This window comes from Nicotiana tabacum, chromosome 11 (genome assembly GCF_000715075.1).
Source record: "Nicotiana tabacum cultivar K326 chromosome 11, ASM71507v2, whole genome shotgun sequence".
Taxonomy (NCBI): domain Eukaryota; kingdom Viridiplantae; phylum Streptophyta; class Magnoliopsida; order Solanales; family Solanaceae; genus Nicotiana; species Nicotiana tabacum.
The window spans coordinates 33,596,511-33,620,168 of record NC_134090.1 but is presented as its reverse complement, the minus strand read 5'-3'; the positions used below and the strand labels follow the sequence as shown (position 1 = coordinate 33,620,168).

At 41.7% G+C, this 23,658-nt stretch overlaps 1 long non-coding RNA gene across 1 annotated transcript; it reads left to right on the top strand.

Moving 5' to 3' along the window:
- The first annotated feature begins 4,795 nt into the window (after positions 1–4,795).
- Positions 4,796–18,482, top strand: LOC107783202 (uncharacterized). The gene is made up of 3 exons (XR_001647410.2): positions 4,796–5,003; positions 17,945–17,989; positions 18,239–18,482. It is a non-coding gene; the product is annotated as an uncharacterized LOC107783202 (long non-coding RNA).
- The last annotated feature ends 5,176 nt before the right edge of the window (positions 18,483–23,658 follow it).

Here is a 23,658-nt window from a genome sequence, read left to right as displayed (position 1 = left end):
AATAATTCGGAACCAAAATCAGCGCAACCAAACAAATATTATATGACATCATTCAAAATCTCAAGTTCGTTCGCCTCTATTTTTGTCGCTTATTAGACATGAGCTTTTTTGTAACAATAATCAACTAGTATTCAAGCATAAAGAAGTGGGTTGTTATATTTCCTTTTTAATGGATTTTGTTGCCTGGACTTCTAGAAAGAACATGGTATAGAAATAGAAGCAATAGATTGTACCCTTTGTCAATTAGCAGTAAGCAATAAATTACAAACATATTTCAATCAGTCACCAAGGTGGAGCCATAATAGGAATCAAACTTCCAACTAATCAAAAAGGCCAACAAAACCTTATAACAATTGAGTTCTACCATAAGATCACCAACAAACAGATACGCTAAACAATGGCTGAATACGTTCTAATGCCAACAATTACAAAATCATCCTTTAAGTAAACTCACTCCTAAAATACCAGCGCAGCAATTATAACCACAAACTCCAACTCAAATCATGTTTAGGTGAGGCGAACTGACCACCTAACAGCTCAAATTTGTAAACTAATAGCATGTCAACATGAACATAGCAGTTTAAATTTGTAAATTAAAAGCATGTCAACATGAGCATAGCAGTTTAGTTAGATCTTAATTACAATCCGTATGTCTCCAATGTTCACATAATACAAAACACCTAACCAATACCCACTAGGTATAATTAACTAACAGTTCATCTAATTGTAAACAACAGGCAGCCTACAAATAAACACAAATTTGTGAATATTTCCATTTTTGTGAACTTCAAGGAACTACATCAAGGGAGTTCGAAGCATGCACCTGGTATTGACAATACAAGAAGAAGAAGAAGAGAGTCAGCAGTAGCAGGTGTAGCAAACAGAAGTTGCAACAGTAGTGCAGCAACAAATAACCAGCAGCTATGAACTTCCCCAAGTATAGATCAGAAGTATAAAGAGGAAATGTTCTAGCTTTTTCAGATCCTAAGTGAGGCGATGAAAAACAGTAGCTATTCTTTTCAACTCCCAAGATCTCAAAATTAATCCCAGTCCCCTTCTACAGACCTCCTTTTTTTCCTCTTATGCAGACCTGCCCTCCTTTTAAACTTACTACCCGACCCCCTTCTCCTACTAAAAATATGAATTTTTCCACTTAAAATCCCACTAAGGAAAACTTTTCCTTATTTTCAGCCTCCATTCCCTTTTTTCCCCATTACCATATTAATTTAAAGACATTAATATCCCACTAACAAAACACTAACATTAAAATATTATCCTAACTGTTTCATTCCCAAATCACCCCTGAAATCCCTTAATATTACTGTCCCTAATACAATTATTCAACTGTATTAAAACTTTTAATTCTGAAATCTGTTCAAGCTAACAAAGATTTAAAAACTAAATCTGACTAACAGCTATAACCAAACTTATTGACAGCTAAATGATTAAGGTTGAATTTGTATTGAAACAAATGAACTAAATTTAAATCACCACACAGAACTAGACAGAATCATTTAAACTGAAATTGAAAATTGAATCAAAATGTACATGAATGCAGGTTCATTGTCAGCCTATTGACAATGCCCTGAAGCTAAGTGTCCACAGATCAAGCATACATAACAACCATTTGACGAGCTTATTGGTTTACAAACAAGAACGAACTAATCGACGAAACTATTTATAACCTATGTTATTAATCGACAAAACATAAACTGATGGAGAAGAGAGAAAATAACAGACAATAGACGAATTACGATGAACCTAATTTAGGTAAACCAAGAGTTGATTGAACTACTCAAACAACATTGGAATATTTAATCTAACCAAAATCAGAAAAAGAAATAGAATATACATACTGGATTAACTTAAACTAAAAACCCTAAAGAAGCGACTAATCACACAGACAAACAAACACATAGAAAAAGAAAAAGAATTTAAGAAGAACTCACTGTTCTTTTCTCGGATTTCAACCATATGCCCTTACGAACTTGATTTCCAGTTAGTATTATACGTCTATTTCATCAGAAATAGACTTATAATACTAACCAGAAACCGTTCGACCCTGACAGATTCGAAACAATCTCGAACTGTCGAGCCCTAGATCCGCCATTCGATGAGTTTTTACTTGGATTCGAGCCAATCTGGTTAGGGATTAGTGACAAGGAGGTCAAGGGGATTATTGGGTGTGATTTTGGGGTTAAGTGGACAAGCTAGGGTTTGGGACGGGGTCTTTGATCGAAGATTCAAGAAGCTGGGGTATGATTCGAAGTTAATGGAGTATGGAATCGTGTTGAGGGTGGTTAGGAGGTTCAGGGGTGTTATTTTCACGGCCATCGGAGCCGGCGCCGCTGGGTTTACGGTGAAGGGACAGGGTGGCGGCTATTAGGGTTCCTCGTCTCTGAAAGAGACAAGGTTTGGGAGAGAATGAGAGGGGGGGGGGCTTGGTTTGGGGGTGGGGTTCGTTTGGAGGCCTTATATACGTACGTGGGGATTGGATCCAAGTCGTTCGATCTGATGAGATCAACGGCCTGGATTGCTTCATTTAAGAGGAACGGCATCGCTTCGTTCACCCTTGAGACCGGATCGGTCTTGGATGGGAACGGGTCGGGTGATAGAGGAGTTGATCTGGACCGTTGATCAGCTGAGATCAACGGCCCAGATTGGGCGCTACTAAACGACGTCGTTTGGTTTGTCCCTGAAACGGACTGGTCCGGGTAAAAGGATATTTGGAATGGGCTGTAAGGGGGGGTTGTTTTGGTTTGGGCCTGGTCTATTCAATTTAAAATTGGCTCAGTCCGACTTTCTCTTTTATTTCTTCCTTTTCTTCCACATTTTTTCTTTTTAATTCCTAATTACCCACTAAAAATCCTAATTGTAAAATTGACAATTAGCTAAATCATTAACCCTCAATAATAGCTATCTCATGAATTTAAACATCAAATAAAGATAAAATTACACAATTCGGACATTAAATGCAAAGCATATATTTTTTTGTGATTTTTCTATTTTGTAAAATAAACTTGCTTAATTAAATCCTGAATTGTAAAATTAAATCCTAACTTGCAAAATTAAATCCTAAATGCATATGCAACACATCTTTTTTTTTTTTGCATTTTTCTCATTTAAAATAGAAAATAGACAAAATACACATAAATTACAAACAACACAAAAACCATTTTATTTTGAATTTTTGGGAATAGTTCTCATAGGGCAAAAATCACGTGCTCACAATAATTATAATACAAGACTCACAGGCAAGCTTGACACCAACGTATAGATACTCGTCACCATGCCTATACGTCGTACTCCACAATTAACATGTAACAAATAAGACACAACTCCTAATCACTCAAGCTAAGGTTAGACCAAATACTTACCTCGCTTTGCAACCAATTCAAAATTCCAACAAGCCTTTGCCTCGCGAATTCGTGGCCGAAATTCTCAAATCTAGTCATAAACAGTTCGATTCAGTCAATAAAAATTATAGGAATTAAATCCATATGAAATTCTACATTTTCCATTAAAATCCGAAATTGCACTAAATATTCGCCCGTGGGCCCCACATCTCGAAACCCGACAAAAATTATGGAATATGAAACTTCATCCAACCACGAGTCTAAACATACCAAAATTACTAAATTTCGATAACATTTCGACCCTCAAATCCTCAAATCTATCCGAGAGAGTTTTCAAACTCCTCCAACTAAATTCATAGATTTAATACCAAAACTAGTAATAGATTCGGGTAATCTAACCAAAATTAAGTTAAGAACACTTACCCCATTGTTTTCTCCGAAAATATCCCAAAAATCGCCTCTTCCCGAGCTCCAATTCGCTAAAAATGGAAAATGGGACTTTGTCCCATTTTCAGAACTTAATGTTCTGTCCAGAAAAATTTCGGGTACTGTTCACGCGTTCACACTGTTCACGACTGTTCACGGGGTACTGTACACGGCACTGTTCATGGGGTAATGTACACGGTACTGTTTATGGGGTATTGTTACGGGGTACTGTACACGGCACTGTTCATGGGGTACTGTTCACATGCTGTAAAAGAAAATTCAACAGCCTTTTTATATCCGTTAACCTTCCGAAATCCATCCGAGGCCCTCAGAACTTCAACAAAATACACAAACAACTCCTAAAACATGATACGGACTTAGTCGAAACCTCAAATCGCATCAAATAATGCTAAAACCGTGAATCACATCCCAATTCAAGCATAATGAAACTAAGAACGTCCAACTTCTATATTCGATGCAAAAACCTATCAAATCAAGTCCGATTGACTTTAAATTTTGCACACAAGTCATAAATGACATAACGAAGCTATAAAAAATTTCAGAACTAGATTCCGACCCCGATATCAAAAATTCAACTCTCCGGTCAAACTTAAGAAATCTTTAGCCTTAGATTTCTAGATTCCGTTAAATGGCGATAATTTGATCTAGGGACCTCCAAATTCACTTTTGGGCATATGACCAAGTCCCAAATCACGATACAGAACTACCGAAATGGTAAAAACTTTTATCCGGGTTCGTTTGCTCAAAATGTTGACCGAAGTCAACTCAGTTGAGTTTTAAAGCTCTAGTTCACAATTTAATCAATTTTTCACATAAAAACCTTCCGGAAAATTATACGGACTGCGCACGCAAGTCGAAAAATTATTGATACCACTTTTCAAGGTCTTAAAACATCGAGATGATTATTTAATTTAAAGATGACATTTTGGGTTATTACAAAAAATTACTCCTATTTATTAGATGAAATATGAATACGCATATTAATTAACCCCCACCAACCCCCTCCCCCCTCTCTCTCGTATTTTCCCCCAAAATGAAACCCTATTCTCTCTATGTGTTTTTTAATCTGAAAGCATATGAAGTCCTTAACAATCAACTCTTTCAAATTTATGTCTTAAAGTCTGAAGACTCACGTGATATCTATTTGAACTGGGTGAAGACTCACAAACTAACAATAACAATGGTTATCAATTTGAACAGGTTTGTCACTTTTCTTCTCTTTTTGGTTGAAGACTAAAATTTTTTTTAGTGAATATTGATAGCAGAGAATGATGATATTTTGTACGAATTATGCTGAATATTTATTATTGCGGTGTAGGATTTAAAGTGGGAGTATCGAGATGTGAGGATGGCGGTTATGGTTAGGGTTAAAGATTGGGTGTAGAGCAAGGAGGATGAGGGAATAAACGAAATCTCCCTTTAGTTGTTTTGTTTGTGAGAAGAAAGAAATGTAGATAACAGAAGTCTTTCTCTGGTTAGATGTCCCTTTGAATGCAACTGTAAATACTTGTATTTTTGGGATTGTGAGCACTTTCTCAAAAAAATGAAAATAAATACTGAAAGTTGATTAAATTAATTGTTATATAGTCTAAAAAGTTTGTCTTTTTATTATTCCAAAGTTAAAAAGAACAAAAGAAAAAAATCTTTGACCCAAATATGACGTGTTGTGTTAGGAAAGGAAAGGAGATTGTAGTATGCAATGTTGTGGTGTCACTTGCTGAAGTTTTCTCACTCTGTTCCTAGATTTTTCTAGTGAGGTGGGATTAAAATTCATTTGGTATCAAAATATGACTAGGTTGTTTGGATTGGATCTACTTATAAGAAAAGTTATTTGCTTGAATGCATGAAACCTCATTAAACAACGTAAAAGTCCATCTCTTATGAATAAAATGCCTTTGATGAAGCCTCATCTATTTAAATTATCCTCTAAGGTGGAGTTTGTTACAAAGAAAGCTGTCTATTGGTGATAAGATCAAATCCTTTGGATTTTATTTTGTCTTCTAATTATGTGGTGTTAGATCTTGTGAATAAACTATGGATCATATATTTTGAGGTTGTACTATTAGTGCTTCAATATTGCTGAAATTATGGATCATCTATTTTTATGCTAGTTGTTAAAGCAGTTGATGCTAGATGTGTGAAGCTTAACGGCGAAATACGAACTAGAGTAGAGTTATAATTGTTTACCGTGAAAATGGTAATGTCAATTAAATTTGTAAAATGGGATTCTAAAAATACGTGATTTATTTTTATGATAGTTGTTAGAGTAGTTGATGCTAAGAGTATGAAGTTTTGACGATGAGGTACGAGCTAAAACGGGATAGTAATCAAACCGAGGGGCTTGTTGCCCGAGATTCGGATGGGCCGATGAAGGACCTCAGGGTCGATATCTGGCTCGAGCTCGATCTATCGAGGGTAATCGGGAAGGGATAATAGTTAAAATATGATCAAATGAGGCTCTTTATGGGCAAGACCAAACAATAAGCGAAGAATAAGTATGAAAGCAATAAATGCAAAGAGTAGCCTCGAGTGAGTAAGAGCGAACAAGTTAGAGAGAAGAAAGAGAGAGAGAGATATTATTGATCTTCTGTATGATAGTTGGAGTAACAGCAGCCCCTTACAAAGTAGCGTGGGTTCCCTTTATATAGGAGGGGAACCAGACATAGTACAACATACATTAATTGTAAGAGCATGGAGATGGGACGGCTAGACGTAACGCCTCGACACAGGCTCTGGGTAGGCTGGCTCTATCAGACTTAGCCGTGTGCCTAGGGAACTCCCCTTTTTGTTCCAGCCTCGATCTTCGTCTTCTTTGAGTCGAGCCTCAATGAGCCCCGAAGGAGAGGACTCGGTCGCAACTCCACGTTCTCGGGGTCTCGAGGTATTCTTCCGAAGTGGCTTGATAGCGAGAAATTAAGCCCTCTAATTTTTTCACATATAAATAATCTCCGCGTTTCCCAGAACGAAGCGATGGGAAATGATTTTGACACCTAACTCCACAAGTTTCTCGCGGTGATGTCATACCAATGATGCAACCTGTAGTGCAAGCATTTGCGACAACCGAGATATCCCACGGACTTGTGTATTTGACACCATTCAATGCACTGTCGATTTCCATTATTCAAGATGAATGTACCACCATCGATTCGGTTCTTCATGAACGCAGTAATTGCGTCCGTTGGTCAATCTTCCAAAGCCTCAATGACTGTGTAGTTACCCCCTATAAATGAGGGTGCTTTGGCATAGTTTTTATATCCAAGATGCCTTCATCTGCTCATTTGCCCATTTCTTCTTATCATCTTCGTCTATCTTTGAACATCATGTTTGGGACTCGTGGCCTCAAGGCCGTTCGGCAGAGCTCCCGCAGGCTGTGTTGCGGCCTCTTGCCGGGGCTTCCCTTTATCGAGCACGACCATGCCATCCTGTTGCTGCTGTGGTTGTTGTTACGTCTGTTGTTGTTGTCCTTGTTTGCTTGAGATGATGACATATGGGGGTCAAATTTCGTTGCTCGCGAAAAGCTCTTCGGATTATATATCGCTGCTCAAAAAGGGGCTCGGATTGTACACCACTGCTCACCTTCATACCCTGGCTCGACGTGGTGCTCTGCCTCAAGCTGGTAGCTTGCACGGCTAAATGTTCCAAGAAGTGGACTCTAAGTAGCCGTGCAAGCGAGGCCGAGGCTCGCCCGGTCCGCTATTTCTCTGAGGTTCTCTTGGCCAGCGAGGGTCCTCGACCTTCGGAGAGCTATGGCATTTTTTCATCCCTCCCTGCTTCTCGCCCTATCCTTTGGGGATATCAGTATGGAAGGCCGAGATGAGGCTTCTGAGGATGCGTGCCCGGAGGCGCTTGTTGCAGGAGGCAGACCTTCGAAAGTAGACCAGTCTCTAGGCTTTTATAATCATATGAGAGGGCCGCTCGAGGGCTGTGCTACATGAATATTCATGAATATAAAGATACTTCCTTGATTCCTGTTTTTGATACATGCCTTATTGTTGTATGTTCTTGTGCGCTTCGAGGTTTTTGAACGTTTTCCTTTGTTGTCGACCGCTAATATCTAACTTGGATGCGAGTATTCTTTTCGATCTTCTACCGATTGGCATGGCTCTTTTTCGAGCCCATTATCATACATCGGACCAAGACTAAATTGGTCCGATGGATTCGGGCCGTCAGGCCCTTCAAGTTGCATGGAGATAGTACGCTAAGTTTCGAAGTTTTTGAGAACGGTATCCTGAGCGAAGGTCAGCTTCGGGTACCTTGGGGGATACTTTGAACTTGATGTAGATAGCCTTTTAAAGCGTAGTGGATAGACTTCCATTGAGGGGTTGCCTATACTTAGGCGATGCCTTGATCCTTCCTTGAGTCTTCATGGGCGGAGCTTTAGGTGCTTACTTTTCGTTTTAGAAAGGAAAACCACGAGATCGGGTACCACCTCGAGTTCTATGATGGCGCTGAAGGCTTTCCGAAGCCTGGCTTCTTTTTGCTGAAGGTCCTCGAGGTCGGGCACCACCTCGGGGCTGGAGATGATATATTTGGCTCCTTGAAGCCTACCTTCTTGTCGATGAAGGTCTCGGAAGTCGGGTACCACCCCAGGATCTGTACCGAGGCCGTTGGCCTCCCGGGGCTTACTATAGATAGGCGAATTGTTGTTGTTTCCCACATATATGTGGGGCGGCTTTTGCTTCTTTGGAAGATATCATTATTTTAGATATCTATCCTTCTGCCTTGGCATCGGGTCCTTCGTTTCTTCAGGCGCAAAAAGTGTTGGCGCATGTCCTTACTTTAGTCAGTCAATTCTACCATAGCTATGGCAGCTACTTCGGGGCTGGCCCGGCAGGGAGGGGAGAGTTCCACTCCTAGTGTTCAGGATCTACGGGAGTTCACTCTAAAGATTATGTCTTTGATAATATAGGAACATCTGGAGACGGTAAGGAGATACTGCGGATGGGGCGAGGGGATAGCGCTGCAGGTGCTTTCCCCCGATGAGAGTATTACGGACTCTGCTGATGGATTCTTGAATGTATACGTATACATTTTTGCATTAGGCCCCCTTAATAGGGTCGTGCTTGATTTCTGCCTGAAGTATCGGGTTACTTTGGCGTAGATACATCCGTCCTGGTGAGTGGTACTGATGATGAGGTTCTTTGCGGAGAAGGCTGGGCTTTAATTCACGTGTAGCCACCTTGTCAGGCTGTACTGGCCCTTTCATCATCGAGGCATGTTAACCTTGCGATGCTGCTCGTCCACGCCCTTTGTTGTCAATGATGAGGAAGATGAGGATCAAGAGTGGTCAGGCGATTCGTCCGGGCTCGGACGACTGACATCATCCCCGTGGAGCTCATGCCATTTCCCGAGGGATGGAATTACGCGCGTGAGTGGAGTGTCTCGTGCTTTTTTAGATTTGCTTATAGCAAAAACCAGTTGAGTAATTGTGTGTCCTCCTCTTCTATAGCAACTTCATGGACGCCAGGTGAAGTTCCCGATCTGCCCGGTTGGGTCTGGAAGTTGGTGACCCATTCAACTTGCGACGAGCGTAGGTGGCGAGTTGTGTCCCGTGGCAGATGGGAAGCGAAATATCAAGGTATGCGCATAGGCTGCTTTCACCTTGGTCTACGTATATTCGAAATGACATTTTCCCCTTTCTACTGGCTTTGCCGTCGTAGGTATCGGGTGTTCCTCCGGAGAGGGGGAGGAGTCATCGGCCTCCGAGCCAAGGGACGATGGAGGTGAAGGGGACTTACACTCGCAGCGCGATGGAGCTTTTAGTGGGGCTAAACGAGCCTATGTCTTCGAGGAGAGGACATCGCCCGAGCCTGCTGTTCCCAGAGCATTTGGTTCCGGAACGGTAGTTCCTCCGAGTGAATATGCCTCGACCGAGGTTGGTTCTTCTAGGGCCGAAGGGGCTGGACCAACAGGAGTGTGCTCGGCCTTCGAGGAAGTCTGTCGGCTTCACTTCATGGTGAGTTTCGGTGAAGACCTTCTGTATTTTGCGTTTTCCTTTCTTTATCGAGTTTTTCTTTTGCAGGCCTTTGATAGGCTTAGGTCTGATCTGCTCCGTCATGGGGCTAGGCTTCGGAAAGCTCTGGATGAGGGTGAGTCCCTTAGGCTCCTTAGCGAGGAGAAGGAGGTTGAGTCGATGCACTGGCGATATAAGGCGTTCTGAAGCTCGAATTACGAGATCTATTTGATGGAGCAGGTAACCTTTCGTAGTATGTGTTTCGCCCTTTTGACCTTTAAGGTTAATCCTTTTGCCTATCTTAGTTGCAAAAAAAGATGGAGGCTTTGGAGTACCTTAGGGGCGAAGCTGACTGAGTTAGGAGTGCTTGTGGTGAACTGAGGGCTCAGGTGTAGGCTCAAGCTTTAGAAGAAAAGGGTGCCTTGGCTAAAGTTCCCGCTTTCGATGCCCAACTCCGTTTGGCTCGTGACAACGCTTCAGTTTAGTTGGATATGATCGCGAGGCTCGAGTCTGATATCTCGACGGTCAGGGATGAGATAATTGATGCTCGGGCTGAAGCAGCATTGAGTTGGGATAAGGCTGATCAGGAGATGGCGATTCATTTGAAGGACGGTACTGATGCCCATGCCGAGTTGAGACGGGACCTTGATCGTGAAAAGAGGATCGAGGAATATGTTTGTTGCAGATCCCGGAGAGAGGTACTCCAAGAGATCAGCGCTAGGGGTTTCGTTCTCTCAGAGGAGTTGGCTCGAGCGAGGGAGGACGAGCGGGATGCTCGGTTACTTCTTGCCGACGTCACAGAGAGCAAAGCTGGGGCTGGTAGGCCGTAGCTTTCTTGGAGCAGAACGTAGATTTCGTCACTTTTCCATTTTGTATTTGACATTCACAGAGCATGTTTGTAAATGGAGAGCGCACCTTTTGCGTATGTAAATAAAAGAAACTTGAAGCTTTATCTTTTTTGTATCTCTTTCTGCATTGCTTTTGACCAGGCGGGCTGGTTTCGGTGTTTAGCGGGAGCCCTATGGATCCGAAACTTATTAGACAGGCCCGAAGACTCTTTCATGCTTGGTCAAGTGCGATTTTTGACGTGAGTAGGCATTAGAGCTTTCGTGCTTTGCCAGTTGTTTTGGGCTTAGTGTCCGAGTCAGGCTTTGACTCGAGCTTATCTGACCTTCAATCTCTTGTGCCTGCACGGGCGGGTGATGATGGTTCTTATTCCTTGCCCTTGTGCATTTGTATTTTAACTATTTTGGGTTCAGTCTCTAAGTCGTGTTGCGACTCGAGCTTAATTGACCCTCAAATTTTTTGTGCCTGCATGGGCGGAAGAAAATGGCTTTTATATGCCTTGGGTCGAAGCGACCTTTTAAGTGTGTGGCCCTGAGGCTCGTTTTGCTGGCGGCAATGGCGCTTACGATGTGCCCTTAGGCATGTGTAGTTAACTATTTTCGATTCGGTCTCCAAATCGGGTTATGACTCGAGCTCATTTTAATCCTCAAGTTTTCAATTTTTCAAGTTGGCGACAGTGGCTCTTACGCTGTTGGTCGTTGCAACCTTTTAGTGTGCGGCCCGGAGGCTCGTTTGGCTGGCAAAAATGGCTCTTACACTTTTGCCCGTGGGCATATTGTAGGCTTTGTTTTCCTCTCATTAAGGTCTTTTTAAAATAATTTTGCCTAACCCGTCGTCGATTCAAGAAGAACCTCGTTTTCAAGTCGTTAGCGGCGATGTTCCAGCACCTCGGAAGGTTTAGCTCGTAGGCTGAGTAGCTCGAAGCCTCGTGATTTGGAGTTGACATGGTTGAAGCTCGTTTTCCTATTGAAGGTAGCCCATTTTAACCGGCTCTTTTCGAAGTAGATTCGAAGTAATGGCCTGCGAGTTTGTTAGCGACGGTCTGTCATCCCCGAGTCGCGTTAATTTGGCTGGTGCAGCCGTTTTGACCGTAGTCATATGTGTTTGGACGGGGCCATTTTTGATCTCGAGTAATAGTTTAGGCGTCTACATCGAGGGTATGCCCTTTCGGGAGTCTTACAAATGCGACATGTAGCCTAAACTTCGGGATTGAGTCTTACAAAATTTTCATGCCTGTTGAGGTCTTACAGTTTTGTCATGCCTGTTGAGGTCTTACAGTTTGTCATGCCTGTTGAGGTCTTACAAAATTTTCATGCCTGTTGAGGTCTTATAGTTTTTGTTGCTATATAAAATAGATCTGGCTTAGACCAAGTCTACCCGCTCGAGGACTTACGGCCTCGGGTTTTCCAGCGTATGGTGATTGGCGACAGTCTCCAAGTCATCGAGTTTGCTTAGGCTCAAAGGCCGTTACTTGTGAGCTCGGAATTGCCTCGTTGGGGCCTTATGGGCTCGGAATTCTGAACCTGAGGTCGTGCGGGTGCCGCATTGTTGACGCTAAGTCTCCGAGTATTTCGGGACGTATCCAGTGGAGGGAATCCTTGCCGTGAGCATGCCGAAATTTTCTCTTTTGGAGTACGAGATGTTGAAATATATTCTTTAATTACTTGGCATAAATACATGTTGTTTGGTTGTCGTGAGCTCGGCCCGTGCGGGCACGGTTCCTTTGACTGTTTGGCCCGGTACATGATTTCTCACTGGGACCTCATTTGTCCTTTCCCGGTACAGGGTTGATCGCGAAAAAAGTCCGGTAGGCTTATTGAATCCTCCTTAGGAGGCGCGTTGCTCTGTTAAGAACCTTGCTGATGAGACCCTCTTCGGGGCGGAAGTTCGGCCGAGCGGAAAGAGTGCGACATGTGTCGTTAAGGCCTTGGGATCTTCAGGTAGAGTTAGCACTTCCGAGTGCCTTGGCCGGGTGTCTGCATACAGGTTAGTGCAAAATAACAAAGGGGGGGAGGTAGTTTTACTTTACCGCGGGATGCGCAGGCGACGCTCTGGGGTTCGATATGTCCTGCTATTCTGGAGCGAGGACTCTAGTGAAACCCTCTGCTGTGTTTAATCGAGCATGGCCGAATATGTGGTTCTCTTACCCTTTGACTCTTTCGAGAGTGGAGATATCGATACCGGCGCCACGTTTCGTAATGCAAACATTTTTGTTGTTGCGTGTCGTTCCCCACAGACGGTTTCAATTCCATCCTCCATTGGGGGTTTCATTCTTTGGCGAAGAGGGGGAGGTACCACTTTCATGCGGTGTATCCGCGACCGCCTGAATAAGGCGTTCATTCATTGCGCCTCTTTTGACGATATGGGATTTGGCGTTCCGGTCTACGCTAGCCACACTGACTGAGAGAGTGGTCTTTCTCCTTGTCGTAGTGATAGCCATTTGGAATCCGTCAAAGATTCAAGAGGTGGTAGTGTTTTGACCCGGCAGACCGAACCGCCCTATTATCCTCGGCCCGACAACATTGATCGAGCCATCTGAACTTATGAACACATGTTTTATTTAAAATGGATTGAGTGAGGAAGAAGGTTACTAGTGTGTCAGTGTGAGGCCGAGACAAGGTCTTGGTGCCCTCTTTGCTGATTGTGAGGGTGTCCCCGGGGATATGTCCCTAGATCCGCCTTTCTCTGGCGGCGAGCATTTGTGCTCTCCCTTTTATGAGTTCTTTAAAAGTGTCGTTGCTCCTCCACTATCGTGGAAAAATGCTTCGGCCCATTTGCTTCGTTCTTCCTGGCCGCCTTCCCTACTCGGGGCTGAACCTGAATTCAGTCACTCGTCAGTTCTCAACGGTGGTTTTTGTTGAGTGACTTGGCTCTTTTCCTCCGGAGCTGGTGGCTATCCCCGGCTTTGCGTTCGCATTTGTTATGTAGTTCACATACCCAGCTTTGATTCCTCTGAGAGGGGTTCTGCTGAATAGGTCTGGGTCATCTGGTGTCCCTGGTTTTGCTGACGATGAACACGTATGTTTGATACAGCGATGTTGAAATTGTATCTTGATGGGCGAGGCACCCTCGCTGGCCTCGTGTCCCCGTCAAATCTGGTTCTATTAACGATACCTCAATGATATTGTCCTCGATCCATTCTCCAATCGTTGTGAGGTAGATTGCGCCTTGGGGCGTTTCTCCCGCCTGCGACGTACGGGTGGTACCTCTCTCTGTTTGGCATTGGTTTCTTTTCTAGAAGCCTGTTTGGGTATGCTGAGCCCGAGGGGACTCCTGGATAGTCATCCACGGCCCTGGTTTGCAACTGGTGCCGGATATAGGCATCCGACTAGATCTTGGCTGGGTACCCGAGCAAGTTTTGTTTTAACTGCCTCGGGATCGTCGGGCTTGGTTTGTTTAGGCTTTGAGTGAAGACATGTATTGCCCTATCATCCGAGACCGGGGGTAGTCCCATTTGCTCCATCTGGGAATGAGATGCGAATTCTCGCAGCATTTCGTTATTCCTTTGCTTGGTCCCGGATGTGTTGGGTCTTCTCGCCGTTGCTTTGATGGCACCGGCGTGTGCCTTTATGGAGGAATCTGCCGATATGGTAAGTGAGTTTATGGGGTTGTGTGCTAGGTTATGATGCCATATCATGGCCCCTTCCGAGAGTGTTTCCCCAAACCTTTTCAATAAGACGGACCTGATCTTATCGTCCTTTAGGTCATCGATTTTTACCGCGCACGTATAGGCAGTGATGTGTTCGTTGGGATCTGAGGTCCCATTGTACTTAGGGAGTTCAGGCATTCTGAATTCCTTTGGAGTGGGTTCCTGGGCCGCTTCGTCGGGGAATGGCCGTTGCACGAGCTTCCCCGAATCTACACCCTTCAGGGCCGGGGCGCACTCGGGATTTGATCGACTCTGAAGTTATAGGTTTCGACCTTCTTATCATTGGCTGCTATCATTTTCTCGCCTGACTTGATCCTTTCTGTGAGGTCCTCCAGCATTTTCGCGATGGCGGGATCGGCTACCGATCCGTTATTGCTCGATCTCTCGGGTACATGTTCGACTGGGGGAGCTGTTTCCGGCACTGCTATGCTGGGAGTGTTTGGATGGCTTTGTAACTGAGCGATGGCCAACTGTTGTGCCTGGAACATTTCAAAAATAACATGAAGACTAACTTCATGTTCTTCCCGGGCTGGGGTTCTTTGGGCTTCCTATCGGTCGTTATATCGTATGCTCCTATCAGTGTGCTAGGTTTCGTCGACCTGTTGTGCGTCCTGTGAATCTACGTCCACTAGAATCGGTCCGGGCGTCTTACCGGGATTCTGTGGTGGCGCGTCGACAGCCGAAATAGCCACACTGTTTTCCCCGTGGTTTTCGAGGTTGTCGTTCTCGACTCTATTTACCGAGCCAGACATTTTGACCTGAAATCAAAGATCTTGAACAAGAAAAGACGTGAAAGATAACTTGTGTTTGTGTAATGAAACTAGCAAGAAAATAATCACTATTTTTTTAGCCCCACGGTGGGCGCCAAACTGTTTACCGTGAAAATGGTAATGACAATTAAATTTGTAAAATGGGATTCTAAAAATACGTGATCTATTTTTATGCTAGTTGTTAGAGTAGCTGATGCTAAGAGTATGAAGTTTTGACGATGAGATACGAGCTAAAACAGGGCAATAATCAAACCGAGGGGCTTGCTGCCCGAGATTCAGACGGGCCGATGAAGGACCTCGGGGTCGATATCTGACTCGAGCTCGATCTATCGAGGGTAATCGGGAAGGGATAACAGTTAAAATATGATCAAAGGAGACTCTTTATGGCCAAGACCAAACATTAAATGAAGAATAAGTATGAAAGCAATAAATGCAAAGAGTAGCCTCGAGTGAGTAAGAGTGAATAAGTTAGAGAGAAGAAAGAGAGATATTATTGATCTTGGATAGGATAGTTGGAGTAACAGCAGCCCCTTACAAAGTAGTGTGGGTTCCCTTTATATAGGAGGGGGAATCCGGTCATAGTACAACATACATTAATTGTAGGAGTATGGAGATGGGATGACTAGATGTGACGCCTTAACACAGGCTCTGGGTAGGCTGGCTCTATCAGACTTAGCTGCGTGCCTAGGGAACTCCCCTTTTTGTTCCAGCCTCGATCTTCGTCTTCTTTGAGTCGGGCCTCGACGAGCCCTGAAGGAGGGGACTTGGTCGCAACTCTACGTCCTCAGGGTCTCGAGGTATTCTTCCGAAGTAGCTTGATAGCGAGAAATTAAGCCCTCTGATTTCGCCGCATACAATAATCAAATCGAGGGGCTAGCTATTTGGGCCTCGGACTGACCGATGAGGGGCCTCGAGGTCGATGTCTGGGCTCGGGCTCGAGCTATCAGGGGTAATCGGGAAAAGGCTAATAGTTAGGATATAATCAAGGGAGGCTCTATATGGCCAATAACAAGCAATAAATGAAGAACAAATATGAGAATAATAAGTAATAGCGATAGGAAAATATGTTAGAGAGAAAAGAGAGATAGTTGTTATATTTCGTGTAGAGTAGTTGGAGCAACAACAACCCCTTACAAAGTGATGAGGATCCCCTTTATATAGGAGGGAGAATCCAACATAGTACAAATATGCATTAATTGTAAAGGTTTGGAGATGGGACGGCTAGATGCGACACCTTGATACAGGCTTCGGGCAGACCGACTTTGTCAGACTTAGCAGTGTGCCTTGGGAATCCCCTATTTTACTCTAGCCTCGATCAATATTCTCTTCGGGTCGGACATTGACGAGTTTCGAAGGAGGGAACTCGGTCACAACTTCGGGTCCTCGAGGCCTCGAGGTGTTCTTCCGAAGTGACTTAACAACAAGAAATTGGACCCTCTAATTTCGTCGCATACACTAATTATACCAAAATTACTCAACTAAATTACAATAGACTAATAAGGGAAATTGCAATTGAACAATAATGGAAACCAACTGATAGAGAGAAGACAAAAGGAGATGAAACAGAGTGAGATGAGAGAATAGAAAGCTCAACATAGCAATAGCTTACTCTACCACACTTTCTATTAGTTATTTATAATATATTGCAATCTTCAAACACTATGCATTTATAATATGTTTTTTCGCAACTGGTGGTTTGAACTTGTGGAAGATGAGACGTAGTAGTTGATATCGACAAAAGAAACGTTCTTTAAGATTGCAACATCAGATTACACATGAGGTCATTCTCTTAGCTCACAAACATCTTATTTTATCAATCTCAATATCTCTTAGCTAGTTTTAATTGAATTAGAAGACAATGTTAAACCCAAATATAATTCAATAAAAGTTGTTTGGCAATACCTTTATGGGCGATTAATTTATGAAATTTAACTCTAATGCTTCATCAATCTTAATATTTGGTGTTTGTTCTTATTGTTTTGAGAATATATTGGTTGTTTTGAGAATATATTGGTTGTAAGGCAATTGCATCTTACTTAAACTTCACGAAGTAAATAATAGAAAGGAAAGAGGTTGGGTGTAGTTAAAAATATTGTAAGAAGGACAATTGCATCTTACTCTAACTAAAAGAAGTTATTATCTTCAGATATTTGTTCACTTTGGCCATTGAAAATGGATCTCTGTCTTTACATTGGAGGAACATAATTATTCTTATCATTTTGTTGCAGTTCTGTTATGGGTATAATTTATCTATTGGATAGTTCAATTCTAATGATTCATCCTTGTTAAAGCTAATAGCCCCAGTATAATTATCTCACATAGTAGCCTAGCCCCTGTGCCTAATTTGATAAGGTATCTATTATGACCCTGAGATGGGTTGTGAATGGAACTTTCATGACGTTCTTTTTTTGGTCAAGCTTTGGAGGAAATATCAATATATATGGCATGTAAATAAAATTTTCTTATTGTAATTCTCAGCATCTACTTTGATCTTTTTCAAATAAATAGTTCTTAAGGAACATCTTCATTGGAGTTCTTAGGTTATGACTAATGTTAGCTCTAGACTAATTATTTTATTTGAACAAAAACATATATGGAGAATGGTTAGTGGTTTGAGCTTCATCCTCCAGATTGTATAATGCCTTTTGTCTTGGGCTCTTAGTTATGTAATTTGCTCAATATCTAGTTCTCAAAATTATTGATTATAAGGCTAATAATAGTTTTACTCTTTTCTTTATTCATATTCTTGAACGGCAAATGAAGAAGTCTTTCCTCCTTGAATTGTTTGAGTTGTTAGTCACTATCATTGGCCATGAGGTTGCGCTTTAGTAAACTTTTTTATACGATATTTTTGTTGGTTTATAATTTATGTGTTGAGCACAAACTGATTTTCATGATCTAAACTATATTTAATTACTTCCAGATTGTCTCACTGGAGGAAATACGGTTCACTGTATATTGGTTAAAGGTATGTACATTATTGAAACTTGTAAAAGTATTGCTACTCGTATAATGTGTTTTGTAAATATGGATAGGTTATTTTACATTAATCTATATTTGAAAAGGTGAAATTGGACTATATATGTAAATGATATGCTTTATTTTAAGGAGAAGAAAGTATGCAATATTCAAGTGTTCCTCTCATTGTTGTTATCTTTCAAATACATAATATGATCTTCATAATTTTCTAAAGGAAAATTTACTTTTTATTTTTTAGAGGGTTTGAAGAGTTGAACTTACAAGTCAAGATGCAAGTTTTGAAGACTTCATGCAATATTGTTTCACTTGCAAGGGTAGTTAGGAAAGCAGTTATTTTTGCTAAAAGATTGTGTAAAGAGCACGGTGACATATGGTTCATGGTTATACAATTACCAATGGGATGTAATACGCTTTTTTGTAATTCATAACCAATTTATACATGTACATTTGTATATTTGTATATGAAAGCATGATTTTATTGATATTTTTGTTACGTGCATGTGATTTTATATACTAAAAATAATATAATTTATAAATAAAATATGACTGGAAAAGACTCGTATAACTGGTTACTAAATATTGTAGGCAGCAATTGGTCTATACTTAGGGACCAAAATAAAAGTGCTTAAGGACCAGATTTATGGTCGCTAAAACTGTTTTAGGGACTAGAACTTTTACGGTCGTTAAAACTCTTCAAGGACCAGCTCCTCAACTCGTCGTTATTGGCCTTTAGCGGCGGAGCCTTTAGCGACGAGTGGTGACCAGATTTTACTGGTCGTTATTGACCTTCAAGGACCAGAATCACACCTTTAGGAACTAGATTTGTTGTCGCTAATGACCATTTTTCTTGTAGTGATATATAATGCTCGTATTTGATCCGCTTTGGATATTGTCATATTTCGGCAATAATTGGTACCAATCATTTTATTAACAATAGCACCATTTGGAGTTAGCTATTCAATGTGTCTTTTCCCTCGCAGAATGGTTGTAAGTTGTGTCTCTGTAACGACCCGACCGGCCATTTTGACCTTTTGCACTTCGTTCGCCAGTTCTCGGGCATGACTTGCTCCGTGTGGTGTATTATGACTTATGTAAATCGTTGGTATTGGGTTTCAGGTTAATCAGAATGAATTTGGAAGAACAGTCTCAGTTGAAAGCTTAAAATTTGAAAGGTTGACCGAGATTTGACTTATTTGTATTTGATCTCGGATTGGAATTTTTATGATTTGGTTAGCTCCGTTAGGTAATTTGTGACTTAAGAGCGTGATCGGAATGGGTTTTGGAGTTGTAGAGAAGATTTAGGCTTGAATTGGCGAAGTTGATATTTTGGCGATTTCCGGTTGATAGGCGAGATTTTGATATAGGGGTCGGAATGGAATTCCGAAAGTGACAGTAGCTTCGTTGTATCATTTGGGATGTGTGTGCAAAATTTCAGGTCTTTCGGACGAGATTTGATAGACTTTTTGATCGAAAGCATAATTTAAGAGTTCTTAGGCTTGAATCCTATGTTAAATTGGTGATTTGATGTTGTTGTGAGCGTTCCAAAGTTTTGAACAAGTTTGAACGATGTCATGGGATGTGTTGGTGCAATTGGTTTGAAGTTCCGGGGGTTCCCGGTAGGTTCCGGGATGTTTTAGGCCGAAAATCATAGCTGTAGCAGGTCCAGAAGGGTTGCAGGCCTCGGAACCCACCAGCGCGGTCCGCACAAAATGAAGTGCGGCCACGATAGGTGCTGTGCAGACCGCACAAAATGCAGTGTGGTCGCGGTGGGGAATATTTCACTGGTCCTACTTCGGAAGCTCATATCTTTTGCTCCAGAAGGAATTTTGAGATGATTCAAAGAAAGTTGTAGCCCTTCGTGTCTAGTTTCCAGATAAGTAAAGATATTGCAATTTTGACATTTGTAGCGAAAGTTATGGCCAAAATACTAAAGCATGTCACTGCAGATGAAAACCTGTGCAACCTCAGTCATTTTTGTGCGGACCGTGGTCGTTTTTGTGTTGTCCGCAGAGGTGGAAATCTGTGGGGTACTCTATAAATATGAGGTTTTGGGTTTTATTTAATATTTTGACCTAGAGAGCTCGGATTTTGGCGATTTTTCGAAGGTTTTTCAAGAAATTCATCGGGGTAAGTGATTCTAACTCAGATTTGGCTAGAATACATGAATCTATCATTGAATTCATCATTTAATTCGTGATTTGGGATGGAATTTGGGAAGAAAAGTTGTGGAATCTTCCAAAAATATAAAATGATGATTTGAAGAACCAAATGGTACCGGAATTGGATAATTTTGGTATGGTTAGACTCGTGAGGGTATGAGGATTTTGAAAATGTAAATTTTACCCGATTCCGAGACGTGGGCCTGGGGCTCGGGTTTTGGTAATTCGGGAATCGTGCCCTTTGTTGATTGTTCTCGCTTGGGCTTTGTTCCCTTAGCATATTGTGACATATTCGTTCTGATTTTGGATAGATTCTACGCACGTGGAGGCCGATTCGAGGGGCAAAGGCGCCCGAGCTAAAGATTTAGCCGGTTCAAGGTGAGTAATGATTATAAATGATATTCTGAGGGTTTGAAACCCCGGATTGCACATTGTAGTGCTATATTGAGGTGAGACAAACGATTAACGACGAGCGTGGGGTCGTGTACTATTGGGGATTGTGACTTGATCCATCCCGATTTATGATTTTACCGCGTATTTGACTGAAAACTAATTGCTATCATCATTATTTGGGCTGAGTGCCATATTTGGGCCTAGTGCCAGCTATTTGAACCCTTCAGGGATTGTTGTTGACATTTCCTCACTGTTTTAATTTTATAGTTGAACTCAGTTATGTTATTTTCCATTGTTTTCAAAACTCAGCCAAGTTTATTTTGCTTTAACACTTGAAATGATATTTCAAACAACATTTTGGGCTGAGCATCATGTTTTACTGTTGCCCGAGTGGCTTATGTGATGTTTGACTGAGTAAGGCCGAGGGACTGTATTGTGAGGATACTTTTGGATCGGGCTGCACGCTGCAGCACTGAGATACTGATTTGATTATGAGGCCAAGGGCCTGAGATATGTACGCCACGAGGTGGCCTGTTGATTGATATGAGGCCGAGGGACTAGATTTGACACCACGAGATGGCTTGATATTGCGCTTGGGCGGTAAGGGGCCCCTCCAGAGTCTGTACACCCCTAGTGAGCGCGGGTACCCATTGTGATGTGAGATTGAGCCCGAGGGGCTGGTACTGTTCTGAGATATTGCCCGAGGGGCGGATTTGATGACATTGTGCCCGAGGGGCGAACCTTATGTGCTTATCTTTTCTTATTTGCCTGCCATTTACTTGTTTAAATTGTGTATCTGTGCCCGAGGGGCGAATTTCTGTGCTTATCTGCACTAATTGTTTTGCCTTCATTTGTATAACTGTTGAAAAAAGTCATTTTCAAAGAAATTTCAAACTGAGCTAAGATGTTTTAAGAGATTTTACAGCTTCACTGCTCTCTTACTGGATTTGAACTGCTTCTATACAACATCCTGATATGCTTTACGTGATTTCTTACCATTCAGATTTTAGTTATGATTATTACTCACTGAGTTGGAGTACTCACTTTACTCCCTGCACCTTGTGTGCAGATTAAGGTATTTCTGAACCTGGTAGTGGGTATTGGCTGGTCGGATGCAGAATCATCATAGTTTAGCAAGGTAGTTGCCGACGTCCGCAGCACCACTTTTCTCTCTCTTCATTTCATTAGTCTGTATTTGTACACTTCAGACTTTCAGTTGTATTTATACCCTAGTAGATGCTCGTGAATAGTGACACCCCGGTTAGGGCTGTGTCAAGTTGGACTTTCCGCATTGCTATCGATATTTTCGCTATTTAGTATTTTTTAAATCATGTTTAGACTATTTTTATGTTGATTATCTGCTTTAAAAGTTGAGTTGGCAACTGGTTGGCCTTGTCTTCACGAGATGCGCCATCACGACCGGTTCGGGGTTAGGTCGTGATAGTCTCTTAATAAAGCATGAAACGTCGCTTGGGCCCTCTTGTAGGCATTAATTTTTTTTATTTTAAAATTAGGGTTTTAATATAATTTAAAGGGGCATTTAAGTAATTTAACTTTTAACTAAGGGGTTCATGCTTTTAATATGGTATAGATACAGATCTTAATGCTAACCATAGAAAGAGGTTATATTGTTATTTTCATTTGTTTAGGTTTGTGCTAGCCTTATATAGACGACTTCCATGGAAGCAATAACAACAACAACAACAACCCAGTATAATCCAATTTAATGTGGTCTAAGGAGGGTAGTGTGTACGCAAACTTTACCCCTACTCTGAGGTAGAGAGACTGTTTCTAAATAGACCCCCGACATCCTTCCCTCCAAGAACTTCCCACTTTGCTTTTGGGGAGACTCGAACTCACAACCTCTTGGTTGGAAGTGGAGGTTGTTTACCATAAGAGCAACATGGAAGAATTAGGGGAAATTTATCCGGAATACAACAATCTAAAGAGTTATTTATAAAAAAATACAACCACTTTTAAAAAATTATTTTATATACAACTTATTACAACTTTTTAACTTTTTAATTAAATTAGATACAACTTTTGATACGCCTAAAATATGTCATAGGAGTAAAATTATTTTTTCTTTCCACTAAACCTTTTTCTTCACCAAATGGCCTAATCACTAACCTATTTTTCTGCCTCCACTATACCATTCTTCATCTTTTCCCCAAAATCTAGTATTATTAACTCGCATATCATCCCAAAACTTCTGCACATTTTAATCAATAGATTATAAGGTTTTTGATTTGGGTGAATTCGTTAACTATGTCCGAGAAAAAAATGGGTAGAAGATCCATTCCCATTGTTGCAAACAAAACCCATGAAAATGGGGAAAAAGATTTTATTTTTATAAATAATAAAACGACAACAACAACCCAGTAAAATCCGGAGTCTGTGGAGGGTAGAATCAGTGTTTTCAAAGGCGCTGATGGGGCGCGCCTTGAGACTCGTCTTTGGGCGAGGCGATGGTAAATCGCACTGAGGTGAGAGTGGGGGCGCATATCCACGGAACGCACGCTCAAACCACTCAGACGTACGCCTTGGCACACCTTGTGTCCCACCAGTGAGGCGCATGCCCAGAAGATCTGAAGCAAATCAGTTAAAAATCAATAAGAAGAAAAAATCTGTACAATTTACATAAACATGAAATACAGGTACACCCAGAAATAGAAGAGAAATTGCATATTTGACGTTCTGATTGTTCCACTTTTTTTGCATGAAACTAAGAAAAAGATTCTTATCTGCGATTTCATAAAAAACTTCCTATTTCAGAAAATCTCAGAGCTCCTCATTTGCTCGATACGTGATGATAACAAATAAATTTCAGTCAAATACGCGGTAAAATCATCAATCGGGACGGACCAAGTCACAATCCCCAGTAGTAAAAGACCCCACGCTCATCATTCAACGCGTGTCTCACCTCAATATAGCACTACGATGTGTAATCCGGTCTTTCAAACCCTTAGGACATCATTTACAACCATTACTCACCTCGAGCCGGCTAATTCTCTAGCTCGCGACGCCTTTGCCCCTCGAATTAGCCTCCACGCGCGTCGAATCTATCCAAAATCAGAACGAATACGTCACAATATGCTAAGGGAAC